Genomic DNA, 9,012 nt, shown 5'->3' with positions numbered 1-9,012 from the left:
AGAAATACGAAAGATACGAAAGAGAGAGAAAGAGACTTAGAAATTTCTAAAGAGACCAATCTTTGGCTCTTTATAAAGTTTCTCACCTCTTTCAAACCATTCCTAATTCCTCAAGTTCCATCCCAAACTTACCAATTTTTAAAACCACTTAGCGTAATACTACTACACTACTTATTTAGTAAGTTTTGAATTGATTTTTCTTTACTTTTCTCTTTACTAGTTTTCTTTTTAGGAAACTTTTAAAACGATATTTTAGCTAAGGTTTTTAACTTATACTTTTAAATTAAATTTTAGCATGACATGCCACATAAGATGATCCCACATAGGGGGATGCCCCATTCTATGGACCTCTACCATTTTATTAACTTAGTTTATTCAAGTTTTTTATTCAATAAAATATATATTTTATATTTTAAATTATTTTGGAATTTGGATTTCAAATCCATACAAACCCAACTGTATTTCAATACAATTACCTTGTATATATATATATATATATCAAATTAAACATAAATTTGTCTAAAATCCTATTTATTTTGATGAAATTTGCCAATTATTTCATTGAAATTCTAATTTTTTTTTATAAATTTAATTTTGAATGCAAATTTTACTAAAATCAACTCTAATTCTTCATAAAATATCTTTTAAAATTAGATTTAGACTAGTTTGCATTCTTACATTTCTTTCATGTAAAACTTAGTATTAATATTAATTTATTTATTAAAATACCCTAAAAATCATTGGTGTCACATTCAAATTCAAATTCAATTTCAATAAAGATTCAAATTCTTGTATAATATCAATTTCGGTTTGACATTCAATTTAATTATAGTTTAGATAAGAATTTAAATCAAATCTAAATCCAATTAGAATATTTGATATTCATTTATTAAATCTAAATTAAATCTGAATTTAAATTTCAATAATTAAAATCAAAATTCAATGAGACTCCAAATTCAATGCACACTCAATTTGAATCCTGACTAAATAAAAACTCAAATTAAATTTCAATTAAGTCTAACCTAAATCCAGATTAAATCCGATTAAAAATCAAAACCCAATTCAAAATAAATTCACAGTTTGAGATTCATTCTAAATCCAAATTAAAGCTCGAATTACAATTAAATCTCACCTAAAGTTCAAATAATATTTTAACATTAAATTTGCCTTTATTTCTCATAAAAATATCAAAATTTCTTGGAGTTTACACTCATGATGTAACGTCCCGGATTTTCAAAACAAAGCTAAGTTAAAATTTTCATGAATTTCTTTTTTTTCTTTGCAGCAGAACTTAGAAAAGCTTTTAGCAGCATAATCAGATGATAATGAGTCATCAATTTTAGAAAACTCTAGGCAAGTCATAGGTATGTGGCCAAGCACTTCTTGACCACCAAGATGTTTCATTTATCAAAATCACTTGTTTATTACAAACATCACTGTTTGAAAAAAGCACTATTTGGTTTAATAAAGAAACAACACAACATTGTCTAGAGAAACCCTGAAACTCGATGTCGCCTTGCTTTGCATATTGCAATGCAGGTTCAACACCTGAAATTTCTATTGAATGAGGTCAGAACCACTGATGGTCTAGTAAGCAAGCAATCATCCACACATTCATTCAACTCAAATAAATGCATTGACCACTTAGGGTCACAGTTCGCAATAACGACGCTCAAGTCTCCACGACTTAACGTATATCACAAGAGCCTCCTCAGAGTTGTGAGTTGAACACTTCGCTCAAGTCTTCATGACTTAGTGTGAGACTCTTTAGGACTATAATTTGAATATTGCGCTCAAGTCTCCATGACTTAGCGAAAGTCTCTTCAGGGCCTCAATTAAGATGTCAAAGCTTAAGTCTTCATACTTGGCACATCTGTATCTCATGAACTTAAACGCAAGCTCCTCAAGCTTCGCTTAGTCATGCAAATATAACACAAGTCTTTTTCCTATTGGTTAATTAGTATACCGATCATGACATCATGCTTAAGGTTATGCAGGACTTGACACAACAACGTTCATTCATACATCGATGAACCTAGATCTAATGCATTATTTCAATATTATTCTGTTCACTCCTGGTACGCGGAAGAAGCTTTGTCCAGGCATCAATGCGACATTTTGGGGGTTGATTATTCCATATAATTTAGATACCCAAGAAACCTGTTGACCCCATCCATGTTAGGGCGATAGTTTTCATACCGGGATAACCCTAACAGGTCGATTCAGATGCATCCTCTACTATAGTAGTTGGGTTCAATCTATAGATAATTTAAGGATAACCACGACCTTGAAACTCCTGAGTGACTGGAGGTCTCATTAAACTCTGTCAGGTTACATCCTTAGATATTTTTTGAGGAATACTTTTGTGGGTCCCACAAAAAAAGGGTTTTTGGTGATTTTTGTTTGAAAAAATATGAGTACGTTATTTTCTTCGTATTGACATAACTAAGAAAGTTAGCTCGTACAAATCTCTTGATTTTATTCAGAGAGGAAGTTATGACACTCTGACTGTTTGAGCATATATTTGCGAAGATATGAATATCCTAAGCATAACTGGTTCGTACAAATCGATTTGATTCGTATTCTATATTCAGATGCTATTTTCACTTGTCTCATGAATTTATTCAGAACTTTTGCTGAAAATTTATGGGTCTTACATCTTTATCCCCTTAAAGGAATTTCGTCCGCGAAATTCAGTTAAGAGTATTGTGTATATTAGATTCATAATTTTTATTTACTTAGTTCAACATTGTATTCATTCCAATCATAACCTCATATCATGATCCATGATCCATGATCGATGAGGTATTCTTCTCATATCTAAGTTAAAATTATTTTGCAAGAATGGCAGCTTTTGCTGAAACGATGTTCTTCCAACTGGCTATCACTCATAGCCATTCGGTGTAACAATTTTATACACCGAGATCATTCTCACAAGGTTTAACTATATTGAAAAAAGTCCCCTGTTAGATTATCTGGTCTTGAAAACGTACTTCCTCACAGGTTCACCTTCGTCAGACTTACCTGATATTGGATCAGTACACACTCACAGAATCATACTAGTCAAGCTACTGGTTTTGGAACATGTGCACTCACGTAGAGTTGTACATCCTCACAGGCTCGCCCTAGCTAGACTATCTGATCTTGAATATGTAAAACCTCACAAGACTCTCTTCTTGAGAATAATTCCTCGATAGTTTATTTTATTAAGTGACTTTTAGCGTTCTAATTACACAAACTTAATTTCTCACTCATAGGGTGTATAGCCATCAATTTTGGGCATAAGCACTTAAGATTCGATTTAACAAATCTAAAATTACTTTAGAGAACAAGAATACATATCGATCCAGATGACCGTACACAAGGTCATGAGCCTCTTGTCTCGAGCATTCATTTGATCTTGTCTTCCGATTATTTTTTACCCACCACAACTCTATCTATCAAGGTATTCATATTCTTTGATACGGTCATTATCCATGAGTTGTTTGGTTGACACTGCATAGACACGACCCGCCATGGGTTTCTCCTCTGCCCTAGGTAGTGACAGTCATTGTTGTTGTATTTATTGAGAGGGTCCTTCAGATCTTATATTTTTTCGTTTAAGATCTGAGGTTTTCTTGCGACATTCTCTTATATGATGCCCTGGTTTGCCACAATATAGGCAACCTCCCGTATTGCGAGGGCAAACCCCTTCGGAGTGATCTGAGCTACACCTCGGGCATCGAAAATTAGATTGTTGGTAGGGCTAATTGGATTCTACTATCTGCGATGGCTGCTTGGCCGGTGGAGTGAAGTTCTTTACTTGAAAATTCCTCTTATGGGAAGGTGGTCGCGATTCTTGTCCACCTGGGAATGTCATCTTATTATTCTCATTACTTGTTACCGGTCTCTTTCGTACGACCCCTTTGGATCACTCCCAGTTCTCTTTAATCTTTGAAGATGATGCCACAACAACTTGGAATGTTTGGGGCATATTGGTTATCACATGAGACCATAACCCTTCATACAATCCATTTATATATTTATCGGCCCTTTCCTAGTCAGTGTCGAATAACCTGGAGCAGTATCGCTCAAGGTTTTGAAACTTGGTAGTATAGTCGATGAGACTCATACCACCTTGCTCTAGTTCTAGGAACCTCATTTTTTTCTTATTTCTGGATTGCAACAGAAAGTAGTTATCCATAAAAGTTCTCTGAAAGTCATCCCAAGGGACATCCTCAAATTGTGAGAACTGAATGATCTTAGTGGTATCCCACCACTTTTGTGCATTGTCCTTCAGCCTATATGTGTCGAAATTAGTCTTTTTGTCCTCTAATACTCTCAATACCAAGAATGCATGCTTTGTTTCTTTAATCCAACTTTCTGCAAACTCTGGATTGGCTCTACCGACGAAAATTGGTGGGTCAAGTTTGAAGAACTTCTCATAAGTTATTCCTCTCAGGTTCTCGTTATAAGGCGGAGTTGGTTTTTGCCTTGTTTCACGAATGACAATTACCAGGTTGTTTAGTGTTTCTAGCAAGAACCCCTGCGTATGAGACTCCTCGCTCGGCATGGTTCTCGTCGTCATAAGAGTCATTTATCTATTCACACAGATGCACCCAAATCAGAAAAAGTATATAATTTATACTTACAGTGTGATACCGCAAACATGACAGATCTTGAATCAGGTTTCTCGGACACTTGCTCTGATACCAATTTTGTAACACCCCTGATTTCTAAAACAAAGTTAAGTTAAAATTTTCATGAATTTCTTTTTTTTTCTTTGCAGCGGAACTTAGAAAAGCTTTTAGCAGCGGAATCAGACGATAATGAGTCGTCAATTTTAGAAAACTCCGGGCAAGTCACAGGTATGTCCGGGCAAGTCACAGGTATGTGGCCAAGCACTTCTTGATCACCAAGATATTCCATTTATCAAAACCACTTGTTTGTTATAAACATCACTGCTTGGAAAAAACAATATTTGGTTTAAAAAGGAAACAATACAACATTGTCTAGAGAAACCCTGAAACTCGATGTCGCCTTGCTCCGCATATCGCAATGCAGGTTCAACACCTGAAATCCCTATTAAACGGGGTCAGAACCACTGATGGTCTGGTAAGCAAGCAATCATCTACACATTCATTCAACTCAAATAAATGCATTGACCACTCAGGGTCACAGTTCGCAATAATGACGCTCAAGTCTCCACGATAAAGCGTATATCGCAAGAGCCTCCTCAGGGCTGTGAGTTGAACACCTCATTTAAGTCTTCATGACTTAGCGTGAGCCTCTTCAGGACTATGATTTGAATATTATGCTCAAGTTTTCATGACTTAGCGAAAGCCTCTTCAGGGTCTCAATTAGGATGTCAAAGCTCAAGTCTTTATATTTGGCACATATGTATCCCATGAACTTAAACACAAGCTTCTCGAGCTTCGCTTAGTCGTGCTGATACAACACGGGTTTTTGCCCTATCAGTCTAGTAGTATACCGATTATGACACATTTCTCAAGGTTATGTAGGACTTGATACAACAACGTTCATTCACTCATACATTCATACATCGTTGAACCTAGAACTAATGCATTGTTTCGATATTATTTTGTTCAATCCCTGGTGCGTGTGAGAAGCTTTATCAAGGAATCAACGCGACATTCTGGGGGTTGATTATTCCGTATAATTTAGATACCCTAGAAGCATGTTGACCTCATTCATGTTAAGGCAGTAGTTTTCATACCAGAATAACCCTAACAGGCCGATACAGATGCATCATCTACTATAGTAGTTGGGTTCAATCCTTAAATAATTTAGTTCAAGTCAATTCAAGTGAGTTTGGACCAGGTCAGGTGGGTTTAGACCAGGTCAGACAGGCTCAGATCAAGTCAGGTGGGCTCAAACCAAGTAGGCTAGGTAGGAGAGGTTTAGGAGAGAGAGAAGAGAGAGGGGGGACAATTTTATGAGAAGAGAGAGAGAGGGCAAGGCTATTTATAGCCAAGTTTACTTAGCCCCCAAGTAAACCCTTTTGCCCCTATCTTTCCGGATAAAGATAGGAGGTTCCTTTTTAGGTGGGGCCCACATGAAATATTCTATAGAATATTTTGTGGGTCTCACTAGATATTTTCTGAGGTATACTTTTGTGGGTCCCATCAACATTTTTATGGGTCCCACAAAAATTTTAGGTTTTCAGTGTTTTTTTCTGAAAAATTATGAGTACGTCATTCTCTTCGTATTGACATAACTAAGAAAGTTGACTTGTACAAATCTCTTGATTTTATTTAGAGAGGAAGTTATGACTCCCTGACTGTTTGAGCATATATTTGTGAAGATACAAATATCCTAAACATAACTGGTTCGTACAAATTGATTTGATTCGTATCCCAGATTCAAATGTTGTTTTCACTTGAAATGCCTCATAAATTTATTCAGAACTTTTGCTGAAAAATTGCGGGTCTTACACATGATGTGCATCATTGCATCATATTTTTCAAACAACCATAGGAGATTATATCTAGTCTATGACATAGTGTTTTTAAGACAAGATCAAGCAACATTTACATTTGTAGTGTACATCTCCACATCATGCGATTTAAGATCATAATGCATTTTATTTATATTATAATGTATGTGTCTCATTAGCAAAATCTTATAGCATTCATTTTGAAATCATCTTAGCATGCCACTTGACAAACATGGCCCTCTATAACCACTTTTTGGCATCATCATATCATGCTTCTTGCTCAAGACACGTATCATGGTTTATAATGTATTCATTTCATGACATGTGTAAATTTTTGTGGCAAACACATATATGCATTTACTTCATCATATGCATGACTTATGCAATACACAAACTGAATATATATGGTTTACTTTATCGTGTGCATCTTATTGTTCACTTTGTTTCCCATAATATTTTTTTTTCTTAATTTGATCATGCATGAAAAGTTGATCAGACTGAGTATAATAGAAACAAGGTTTGGACCCTAACTGGCCATGCTGGTTCAGACCTGGTCTGAACCCACTTGGGTTCAGACCTAGTCTAAACTACTGGATGCGAGTCTCCCAGCAGTCAGGCCTGATTTGGACCGACCAGTCGGTCCAGGCCAGCCTAGCTAGGTTGGGGTCAAAACCTGACAGCACCCCGGCTAGGTCCAGACCAGCGTCTAGTTTAGACTGTCCCAGGCTGGCTGGGTTGCCAACCTGTTCTGAACCCAACGAGGTTCAAGTCAGGTTTGGTCCCGCTGGTTTGGATAGATCTAAATCAGCTTAATGTGCGGTTAGAGTAGATACCTTTTTTTTCTTATTAAAACAAATTATTGTAAACCTTAGTATGATTCAAAAATGATAAGGCAACATTAGGAATTTATGAACCATGTTCTAATCATTGATATATGTCAAGAATAATTGGACAACATCAAAAATTCATTATCAATGCTTCTAACCATTGACATGTTTCAAAAATATGGTGAAACATCCTTGGAGATTTATGGACAATGTTTCAAACTATTGATATTCTTCAAAAAAAAATGTTGTTCCTCACTATTGAAATGCTTTCAGAATGACACGACTACATTGAAGTTTTATGAACAATGTTTCCAACTAGTGATATGCTTTAAAAAATGATAGACATTGTTAAAATTCATGAAATATGTTTCTCATTATTGAAACATTTTTTCAAAAATGCTAAGACTACATTTAACATGTTTCTAACCATTGAAATGCTTTAAAAAATGATAAAAACTACATTAAACATTTATAATCTATGTTTCTCACTATTGAAATACTTTCAAGAATGAATTGACACTATGAAAAATACATGAATAATACTTCTAACCATTGAGATGATTAAAAAATGGTAAGACATCAAGAAAAAATAGTGTAGAGCATTTATAACTTATTGTCATATTTTAAAAATAATATGACTCCATGGACAATTCATGAACAATATTTTTAACTATTTATGTCCTTCAAAAATGATAAGACAACAATAAATAATCATTGATATGCTTCAAAAGTGATAAAAAATATTAAATAATATATGCACAAAGTTTCTAACCATTGATGTATTTTCAAAAAATGATAAAACAATAATAATCATCTATGAACAAGGCTTCTAATCATGCATTGACATGGATTGAAATGATGAAACACCATTAAAATTGATGAATATCATTTTTTACCATGATTTTGAATTGATAAAGACAATATTATAAGAGAGAATGTTTGCATATGTATTCATGGGTTTTTCCCATGAAAATCCTTGTCCACACCCACATGCATTACATGAATGCATGTATAGATGGATGGAAGGAGGAGAAACAATGGCATATTCGAAATACTACACAAGTGTAAGATTAATATACTCTGATGGATCTTGCTTGACTTAAGTAAATCATCCACCACAAAAATGTGTAGGATGGAGTCCCTCTAAGGTACCTCACAATACACTTATGTGAAAAAAAGATGTGAAAAGCTCTAAAAGAAAATTCGGTGGATGTGGGAGAGAAAGAACCAAGACATGACTTCTATACTTTTTTGAGAGATATTTATAGCCATTTTTAGGGTCATGTGAGATGTGTGATCGTACACATAAGAGGGGAGATAGAAGTTATGGTAGAGTCCAACCCTCTACTCCAAAAATGTTGTCTCGTGTTGACTTCTTGGCATGTGAGAAATTTCACAAGAATGGTATGCTACTATAAGGCCTTACCACATACCTTGCTACTTTTGTTTTTTCTTGAGGTAGGTGGAGATCCTTCCTTGGGATCTCACGTGAAGAGGCTATTTGGGTCTCACCCCTCACATGTTTCTCAAGGAGGATCTCAAGCCAAAATCGCCCCCCTATAGTTGGCTTAGTTGGTTTCATGCCAACTAAGTCCAACTAACTCTCATATTGTATTTTTAATATAATTATTTTTAATAAAAATATTTATTTCATTGATTCTTATTTTAGAAATCCCTAATTAGGTAATTTCCATTTTGGATCCTCAATTTGATCCAATTTTAATTGGGTATAATCCAATCCAAGCATAC

Source organism: Nuphar pumila, chromosome 10, assembly GCF_984573655.1.
Source record: "Nuphar pumila chromosome 10, dmNupPumi1.hap1.1, whole genome shotgun sequence".
NCBI classification, from domain to species: Eukaryota; Viridiplantae; Streptophyta; class Magnoliopsida; order Nymphaeales; family Nymphaeaceae; genus Nuphar; species Nuphar pumila.
This window is presented reverse-complemented; position numbering follows the sequence as displayed.